The sequence below is a fragment of the Tupaia chinensis genome, unplaced genomic scaffold, assembly GCF_000334495.1.
Source record: "Tupaia chinensis unplaced genomic scaffold, TupChi_1.0 Scaffold000187_1, whole genome shotgun sequence".
Taxonomy (NCBI): domain Eukaryota; kingdom Metazoa; phylum Chordata; class Mammalia; order Scandentia; family Tupaiidae; genus Tupaia; species Tupaia belangeri.
This window is the reverse complement of record NW_006159662.1, coordinates 223,843-234,086: the sequence shown is the minus strand read 5'-3', so window position 1 is coordinate 234,086 and position 10,244 is coordinate 223,843. Positions and strand designations below refer to the sequence as shown.

The 10,244-nt window shown below is 39.2% G+C and overlaps 1 protein-coding gene across 5 annotated transcripts in view; it reads right to left on the bottom strand.

The window, feature by feature from the left end:
• ABCA5 (ATP binding cassette subfamily A member 5) overlaps positions 1–1,211 on the bottom strand; it is a 74,224-nt gene extending 73,013 nt beyond the window's left edge. For 3 of the 5 annotated variants that reach the window (XM_006146735.3, XM_014587155.2, XM_006146736.3), the window contains exon 1: positions 1,137–1,205. The gene's annotated coding sequence lies outside the window, so the exon portion shown is untranslated. Of the gene's footprint in view, positions 1–1,136 lie in introns of all 5 variants that reach the window. The other 2 variants (XM_027771142.1, XM_014587154.2) reach the window with 2 other exon arrangements.
• Between the last annotated feature and the right edge of the window lie 9,033 nt (positions 1,212–10,244).

Here is a 10,244-nt window from a genome sequence, read left to right as displayed (position 1 = left end):
ACACCGCAATCCCTTCTCCTCCATTCTCTTCTCGGGATCTTAGGCACGCACGCACACACGCCCGGCATGAGTTTAAGCCTCTGGGTCCAGGATGCTAACCGCAGTCGACTACATGGGAATCCAGCAACATAGCCATTATGCCAACTGCTGGTCCCCCTCAAAAACTTATTTTAAGACACAGGTTATTGCTGCCCAGGTTGGTTTCAATTTTGTGATCTTGCTTCGTTCAGCCTCTCAAGTAACTGGGATAAAAATAATTGGGGACCAGCATATAGCATAATGGTCTCCTACAGGGCCGACAAATGGATTTCCACATGGAAATCCAAACCACTGTTCAAATTTTAGACCCAGAGACCTGAAACTCATGAAGGGCTCATGTGTGTATGTGCCCAACATCTTGAGGAGACAATGAAGGAGAGGGGACTGTGGCATGACCATCCCCCAGAGGGTGATTTCTCAGTTTCTATCTCTCAATCTCTATCTCTTGGGTGAGAGCACATGCCCTATAGCAAAAATCTCAAAAAATAAACAAATAAATAAATAATAATAATAGTTGGGCCTATCACAGGTCCAGTGTCTCCCCTACAGGATATATTTAGGCTCTTGGAACCTTTTCTGTTCCTGAACCTCTCTGTTGGACCTATCTCAATTCATTAATGAGGTTTCACTATAGATGAACTCAAAAAAGAAGTGGCCAGAGTCTTGACTGTAATCACTATGGTCCATGTTCAAATTTGCATAGCCTAATATCCTAGGACCTCTGCACACCAAGAGGTATTAAATGGGAAGCTTTGAGAAGATACAAAAAGGTCCTGTTAAACATTCCAGAACAGGGGACCGGCAGGTGGCATGGTAATCAAGGCAATGGATTCCCACATGGTCGACCATGGTTTGGGCCCCAAATCCAGCGGTTTGAAGATCAAGCCAGGCACATATGTGTATATATGCTCTCCTGAGAGGACAGTGGAAAAGGGATTGCATCATGGCCATCCCCTCTGGGGAGTGATTTCTCACTTTCCCTCTCTCTGTCTGTCTCTTGTTTTTCTGGCACATATGCCATGGCAAAAACCTGAAACAAAAACAAAAACAAAAAAATTCCAGAACAATTGGTACTGTCTTGTTCTCAATATACTTACCTAATTGGGGCCACTGATATGATTCCCCTCCAAAACAAGAACAATCTGTTCTGGGCTGGCTAACTGTCTCCACCTAAATCAAAAAAAAAAAAAGGCAACAGTTAGAGGCAATTTGTCACAAATGTAAATTAATGTTTGACTTAAATAAGCATCTTCTTTAGGTGCATAAAAGAGTAGAAAGTTTTTTTAAATTAATAATGGGATTATAGACAACTCTTTAAAAAGGCAATAAGATACACTAATTAAATGAGTAAATTAAATGAGTAAATGAGTAAAAAGAGCGAGATAAAAGAAATAAAAAATAAAGGAGCCATTAAAATAAATTATTTCAACAGACTCATGAGTATTACATCACATTCAGTAAAGAATTGATAATTACGTCTAGGGCAAAAAAAAAAAAGATAAGGAAAGAAATAAAACTGACACTCATTCAAGGATAATTTGTTACAAACTAAACATAGATACACTAAACCACTCTACATGAAGATTCTCAAGTTATCTACCAAAACAAAACATTGATTCGGCAGGCACTACTAAATTATTCATTCTAATTGAATGCTAAATGCATGATTATTTATTTATTTATTTGTTTGTTTTACTGCCACAGGGCAGTGTGCCCACCAGACAGTAAGAGGGAAGTGAGACATGCCCTAATCCCTTCTCCTGGGATTTTAGGCATGGACATACATGCTCCTGGCATGGTGTTTAAGCCACTGGGTCCAGAACTTGTACTACAGTCAGTTATGTGTGAGTCCAGCACCTTAACGACTATGCCACCTGCAGGACCCATGATTCTTCTTTTTTAGATAACAGACTTCTCGGACAGTAGCCATGGAGTCACAATGTTCTTCTTTCTTATGGAACTGCTTCACTTAGGTTAGGTTGCTAATGGCCTTGTTTGAAGTAAGTAAATTTGCCTGCCCACCCACTCTACCCCTTATCAGAGTTTTCTGAAACAGAATTAAATCTTTAGCCCCAAACATCACCCCAACACACACACAAACCATTACCACTACCACTCTTAAACTACATCAGTTACTTTTTCTCCTGGAAGTCTCAATTATTTTTTTCTTAATTTGCTATGGGGGTATACTCTCATTAGAGAGACAGAGAGAAAGACAGAGAAGGTGAAAGTGAGAAATCATCCTCCAGAAGGGATGGTCATGCTGCAATCCCTCCTCTTCCATTCTCCTCTAGGGATTTTGGGTACGTATGCACACGTGTCCAGCATGATTTTCAATCCTCCAGGTTGGAACTTGAATCAAACAGTTGGTCATGTGGGATCTAGCCACCTTAACCACCATGCCACCTGGCTGGTCTGGCAATCTGAATTTTTAACTAAGAGAACTCAGAAACTGGGAAAGAGATTTAAAGCAAAATTTAAGGAAACTTAAGAAAGTTCAGACATTCTTGGGGCCGGCAAGTGGCGTGGTGGTTAAAGGCGCTGGACTCCCACATGGCCGATCACGGTTCAAGTCTCGGACCTGGTGGCTTGCTTTCTCACTTCCTCTGTCTCTCTCTGATCAAACTGAAAAATAATAATGATATTAATAATAAATAAAGTTAAAATAAAATAATTCTTTAAAAAAAAAAAGAAAGTTCAGACATTCTTGATACTAAGCTTCCTCCTATGTGATACTGTGCCCAAAACTTGATTTTTCTTCCCTGGAATATGTAAAATATCCTATTATCTTTCCAATACACTTTTACTTTGACTTCAGCTAGCCAGAATAGGATTCTACTTCTTACAACCAAAAATATCCTAAGCAATATAAAGGAGGCACCAAAATCAACAAACACAAAAATAATCCCTTAAGTAGCATAGTCTGATGGTTAAGAAAGTGATATCTGTAGCAGGTCTATGACCTAGTGGTCAAGAGAATCAGATCCCACGAGCAGTTTTAGTCTCTTGACAGGTGGCTTGAGAAACACATGGGACATGCCCCAAATTCCCAAAGGATGGAGAAATGGAGAAGGGATTGTGGTGTAACTACACCCCAGTGGGATGGGCTTTTTTCTTTTTTCTCTCTTTCTCTCTCTCTGGATGTGCACGTGCCCTATGTCAAAAAAAAAAAAAAAAAAAAAAAAGAATGCAACCTCTGGAGCCCAGTTAATTAAACAGGAATCCTGCCTCAATCACTTACTAGATTTGAGTGTTTGGGCCAAGTTATTGAACTATTCTATGCCTAAATTCTGTCACCTGTAAAATACAGTAATAATAGCATCCACCTCTTTGGGGTTTCAGAACAACTAACATAATTAATACATGTAAAGCAAAAAATATTGCTTAGTACGTTGGAATTAAGTACACACATTCATCACTACTGGATATAAAACTAGTATAATATTCTGAAAGGGATAATGGAAAGTATCTTATTTGAAACAAGAACAAAACAAGAACAAAGTAATTAAGAAAAAAGCAATTAGAGGCCAGCACATGTTGTGGTAGTTAAGGCACTGAACTCCCACACGGCTGACCAAGGTTCAAGTCCCAGACCTGAAGGCTTAAAAATCATGCCGGGGTGTGTGTGTGTGTGTGTGTGTGTGTGTATGCCCAAAATCCCAGGAGGAGAAGGGATTGCAGTGTGGCCATCCCTCCTGAGGGATGATTTCTCACTTTCCCTCTCATTGCTTCTTTCTGTCTCTCTCCGCCAATACACATACCCCATGGCAAAAAAATAAAGTAAAATAAAGAAGAGAAAAAGAAAAAGGCAATTAGATAACTTAGAAACAAATTGACAGGAATAAACTCCCCAAAGAATGGGATGAATAGGATCTAAAAACAAATTAGTGAGCTAGATTGAAAACTGAGTAAAGGAAATCCTCTAGAATGATTAATAAAATGACAAAAAGAAGAAGAAAATAATGAAAGTATAAAATCTTTTATAAAATTACACAGATAAATAAGACTGATCTCAACAATCTGATGTTCCTTATATTCAAAAGCTCTAGTTTAATCATGTGAAGACATAAAATTTCAATAATCTTAAACTTCTACCTATTTGAGGGATTATAACAAACAAAAAAAAACTATTGAAGAAAATTCTGTGATGGTTTTCTTTATACTATAAAACATTCAATTTGGCTATTTGAAAAGAATAAAACATTTTAACAAGGGTTCTTCATAAACCCTTAAAGTGTAATGTTCATCTAACCTGTTATCAAAATAATTAAATTCAAAGCTGTAGTCATACCTTCGTAAAACAATGAACAAATCTGCCCTCTTCAACTGCCCATACTCCCAATCTCCTCACCCAAACCTACAGTGCCTAAGTAGGCCCAAATTGAAAAGGGCAATGGAGAATAAATCAAGCAAGGACTGCTCTACAAAATAATGTAAAGTAGGGGCCAGCAAGTGGCATGGTGGTTAAGGGCGCTGGATTCCCACATGGTCGACTGCAGTTTGAGTCCTGGACCTGGCGGCTTACTTTCTCTCTCTCTCTCCCTCTCCCTCTCTGGTTAAATAAGAAAGAAAAGAAAAGAAAAAAACAAAAGAAAGGAAAGGAAATTAAATAAGAATAATTATTTAAGAAAAAAAAGTAAAGTACTAACTCTATTGTGAAGAGTCTTAGCTAGTAATAGGATGCTTGAGAAAATACCTGACTTCATCTCAGGTATTACATTGTCTCTGGGAATTTATATGTCTTTCAAGAAAACAGAGGGGAAAAAAAAATTTTTTTTAAAGGACACCTACAACTTGCACTGGTAGGGTAATCACAGAAGCATACACTCCTTACCCTACCCTCCACTGTTCTGCAGGGCTTGAAAATACCAAAGAACATTGACTACCCTAACAGGGAGAAGGAGGAATTAGGATGGAGAAAGAATGGGGAAAGGCAGTGCTACTCCATATTGAAGAATCTACCCAAAGATAGAAGGACATGTCACTGAGATATGACCAACTTCTGTGGGTAGGAGAATCAGGTGTACTAAAAGGTCAAGGTCCACATACCAGAGATAACCTGAAAGTAGTACTCTTGACAGAAGAGTACATCTGAAAACAAAGCCACAAATTTATAAATGAAGTTTGGTCAAAAAGAGACATAGTGAAGGGTTTAACTTTGCAGGTGCCTTTTCTTGGACCACAAAAATCCCCCTAGCTAGGGCCCGCCAGTGGCGTGGTAGTTAAGGTGTTGGGCTCCCACATGGCTAACCATGGTTCGAGGTTCAGATCCAGCAGCTTAAAAATGTGTGTGCCTGCCCCAAATCCCAGGAGAGTGGAGGAGAAAGGACTGCGTCACAACCATCACCCTCTGGGTGACAATTTCTCACTTTCCATCTCATTGTCTCTCTGGCTCTCTCTTTGGTGAGTGTATTTGCTCTATGGCAAAAATCTAAAAAAAGAAACGAAAAGAGAAATCCCCTATTTAGCAAAGAGCTCTAAAAGTCCTCTTCCAATACAATAATTCCCAAATTTTATAGCCTTATTTGGTAGTGCTCAAAAGAATAAAAAGAAAGTACTATAAGAGGCCTTTTGCCCGGAACCACCGTCTTCCAGTAATTAACCAAAATGAGGAACCCAAAGGGAAGGAGGAGAGGCATCCGATATATGTTCTCTAGGCCTTTTAGAAAACATGGAGTTGTTCCTTTGGCGACATATATGGGAATCTACAAGAAAGGTGATAGTGTAGACATCAAGGGAATGGGTACTGTTCAAAAAGGAATGCCCCACAAACGTTACCATGGCACCATTGGAAGAGTCTACAATGTTGCCCAGCATGCTATTGGCATTGTTGTGAACAAACAAGTTAAGGGCAAGATTCTTGCCAAGAGAATTAATGTGCATATTGAGCATATTAAACATTCTAAGAGCAGAGATAGCTTCCTAAAACGTGTGAAGGAAAATGACCAGAAAAAGAAAGAAGCCAAAGAGAAAGTTACCTGAGTTCAACCAAAGCGCCAGCCTGCTCCACCCGGAAAAGCACACTTTGTGAGAACCAACGGAAAGGAGCCTGAGCTACTAGAACCTATTCCCTATGAATTCATGACATGATGGGTGTTAAAAATAAACTAATCTGTGGTCTATAAAAAAGAAAAAAGAAAGTACTATAAGAGGATGCTTGGTCTGTCCCAAGTTTAATATTGATTTTAAGTGGGAATAAAATCCTGCAGACAATAGCCAGGAGTTCACTCACTAGTGGTAGAGTTGATATAGTTCCAACTCAAAGTCTTGCCAACGTAATACTTTAAGAACTCTTTAACAAAGCCAGTTTTTAATTACTACAGAATAATGGAAGAAACAGAGAAATAAAGTTAGAAAATTACAAAATTTTTTCAAAAGTTATTTCAATGTTTTGCTACATACCTGGGTACATGTTAAGTTTGTTGTAAGACTTTAAATAGTACTTAGGTAATTTTTAAACACTTAACATCACTAAAGGTTTAATCAAGTTTATAATTTTCCTGGATAAAATAATTTATGCTAAAACTAATAAATTGCAAGAAAATGGAAAGCCCACTAAAGCTCATCTTCCTTTTCTAATGTATTAAAAATAGACTTAAAATAAACATGAGGAGCTACATAATTAAAAATTCATTAACTTATTAATGAAATATTGACTACTATATCTCAAATGCTATGGAATATATTTGACATTACTTAGATGAGTAAAATACATACATAATCTTTAGAAATAATTGCTAGGGAAAAATTCAGAATGCAAGTTTAAGGTAAAGTACAAAATCTGAAAATTATAAGGTATTTTTAAACCCTGAGATATTACTGTAATTATCATTATCGTCATTTTATCTGAAGCTATCATTATCTCCTTAAAATATTTTTGGTTGATAAAACAACTCAGTGAACAGCATTGAGGAAGCACTAAATATTGATGGAATAAATAATCCCATTTTATACAGGTAAATAACCTTGAAAATTTATAATTTACTTTTATATGCACAGACCTGATTTTAAAAATCTCTATCTATGGGACCAGCAGTTAGCGTAATGGCTATGTCGCTGGACTCCCACGTAGTCGACCGTGGTTCGAGTCCCAGACCCGGTGGCTTAAACTCACGCCGGACGCGTGTGCATGCGTACCCAAGATCCCGAGAGAAGAACGGAGGAGAAGGGATTGTGGCGTGGCCATCCCCCCTGAGGGGTGATTTCTGGCTTTCTGTCTCTCTGTCTCTCTCTGTCTGCCTGGCGAGTGTACGCGCCCTATAATAAAAAAAACCCTCCCCCCCAAAAAAAATCTATATTTACTTTTGGAGGAATAATTGAAATTAATTAAAGTGACCGTTTGGTCACCTTAGTATCCTTGAAAAGATTCCCAGAAAGGCTCTTAGCTGAAAATATGTTCCCTACCTCCAAGAGATGACTGTTAGAGGGCATTTCTGGTCCACCCAAGCAGAACTGATTATCATGTTTTTGTCATAATTCTTATATATGAGTTACAAATATAACTGTTTCCTGCTTCCATACCATGTCATCATTAGTTATTTATACACCTTAAACTTGACCATAAGATCCTTTATAAAAAAATAAATCAATTTAAAAAACTGTCTTGTTTATCTTTGTTTCTCTACTGTCGATGGTAATATTAAAACCAGTATCATCTCACTGCAAATTCCTTTATCAAGGCTTCTGAGAGTCCTTACAAATGAAAAGTATGTAAACTATGTATGTATCAAAAGTATGGAAACTATGATAAAGGTGGGGGCTAAATCCAGCCCACAGCTTGTTTTGTACAGTTTATGAACTAACAGTGTTTCTTTCTACATTCCTGAACGGTTGGGAAAAAAAAATTTAAAAAATAGTATCTTGTGACATGTAAAATACTATGAAATTCAAATTTCAATGCCTATAAATAAAGTGTTACTGGAATACAACCATGCTCATTCACTTATAATCGTCTACGTCTGCTTTTGTGCTAGAACAGCAGAGTTAAGTTACTGAGACAGAGACCATATGATGTGCAAAACCTAAAATATTTACTATCTGGCTCTTTATAAAGAAAGCTTGCTAACTCTCACTATAGATTAAAGAAAGAGGACAAAGTTAGAAATGTGACATATTCATTTAACATTTACATCAAACATTATGAGGCAGGGAAAAAAAGGTAGACATTGTCACTAACTTGGTGGATAAAACATAATATAATATAATGCGATAAGTGCGATTAGAAAAAACAGTCTGAAAAAGAGTGGGGTGGAATTTTGAAGCAGCAAAAAGAATGCAAAAAGCTAAACTCCCAAAGGGTTTGTATAAAGAACCAGTGTGCCTGCAATATCGCTGAGGCATAACTTAGCAAAGTGAATTGGGGCAAAAGGGGCTGGCATCTGCTCTAGATGACGCTGCAAAGCCAGGCACTGGAAATGGATGGCAAAATTTCTTGTTTACAAAATCAGGAATCCTTATTTTGTGCACCCACATATAACACCTTATATTTCCTATACTGCACTTCTCACACCTCAAAGTAATTGCTTAATTTTCTGTTAATCACCTATTTCACAAGTGCATTCATTCTCTCAGCCCCAAAAGCATTATCGTAACATCATCCTCAGATTGTGACCTTGATTCTTACTTCATTGAGAAAATTGAAGCAGTAAGAAAACATTTCCTAAATCACCTACTATCCTTTTCATCTACCTATTTATATCTGTGCCTAAAGTAATCTTAAACATTTCTATACTGTGTTATTCCAGGCTAAATTTTCATTAAAACTCTGAATCACAAAGCTTAAATAGAATTTGATAGTAGGTATACTTTAAATTTTTGGAAGGAGAGGTTAAGAACATATTTGGTACATAACTTAAAAGAAATTCCTGCCCACCTATGTCACTGCCTTCTCAATTAATGAAAGCACTACAAAAATAAGCCTTTTAACACAACAAAAGATAAATTGCAAATACTTTCTTTTCTAACATTTTTAAATGTACTGAAGGCAGTGCGGCAGTGCAATAATAAAACAAAATATTAATCGGCAGTATGACTTAATCTAAATTTTATGACAGTGTTAAATGGTACCCATAGGACAAGTTATCTAATAACTTTTCTTGTATATGAGATCCAAAAAACTGTGCCTGAAAGCATTTTTAATTCAATGAATTCACACATTAGTTAAGATTCAATTTAAGTGATGACAAAATTCTTCTCTACAATCACACTCCCAATTAAACTGAAGGACAGAGACTATAAATTGTATTTGTTTTGGTACTCTTGGCACATAGTATAGGAACTAGACTAGGAAAGAAGTGCAATAGACATATAATAATGTTTGGTCTTATCATGAATGTAAGATTTCCTGTTAATAAACCCCGATTGAAAAGAAATCCACTGAAACGATATATATTCAAGGATGAATGCTGCTTGCGTTTGATTTTTCACCGATGTCTCAGGAGCCCTAACTGCCCTAAATTAGATCCTAGAATTAGAGTCTGGGATGGGCAGGCTGGAGATCTCAGCAGCACCTCGCGACTAGTCAAGGCCTTAATAAGTGACTCAACCTCTGAGGCCCGTGTTCCACCTCTGCCCAAGCAGAACGACACCTCCAACCTCCCAGAGTCGCTGTCAGAATGAAACGAGGTAACGCCTGGCTCATCGTGGAGACCGACACGCTCTCCGTTTCCCTCCGAGCTCCCTTCGCATGGCCCTCGGTGGAGAGCCGACGTGGCTATCCTTACTGTCTCAGACCTGTGTGGTTTACAACGTAACTCGGACCCTCAGAGCCCAGGAGGAACCCCGCTTCAACTCCCGCCGTCTGGATCCAGGGCCGAGGGGAGTGCCTCCGGCCGGCGTTCCGGTCCGCCGAAACACGTCCACGCCTGGCGCTTTCCTCTGGGTTTGGGGCGCCGGTTATTTTCCCTCAAATCGAGTCATGAGACCTGCGCATCGTCCTCGCACCCCGACTCCCTTTAACACCCAGGATAACGAGCGGCACGCACCCCAGCCCCTCCAGGGACAGAGTGCCGAGGACCCGCTCTGCGGGGAGACACTTCCACATCGCCCCGCTCCGAGGACGCGGAGATCGAAACCCCGCCACCCACCGACTGCAGCGGCGCCGCCGTCCCACGGCCGGACCCGGAGCCCGGGGTCCCCGTCCGCGTCGCGGAGAGCCGGGTAGCGCCCCGGGGCGGGCGGGCGGGCGTCCCCCCGGCCCCCGGGGT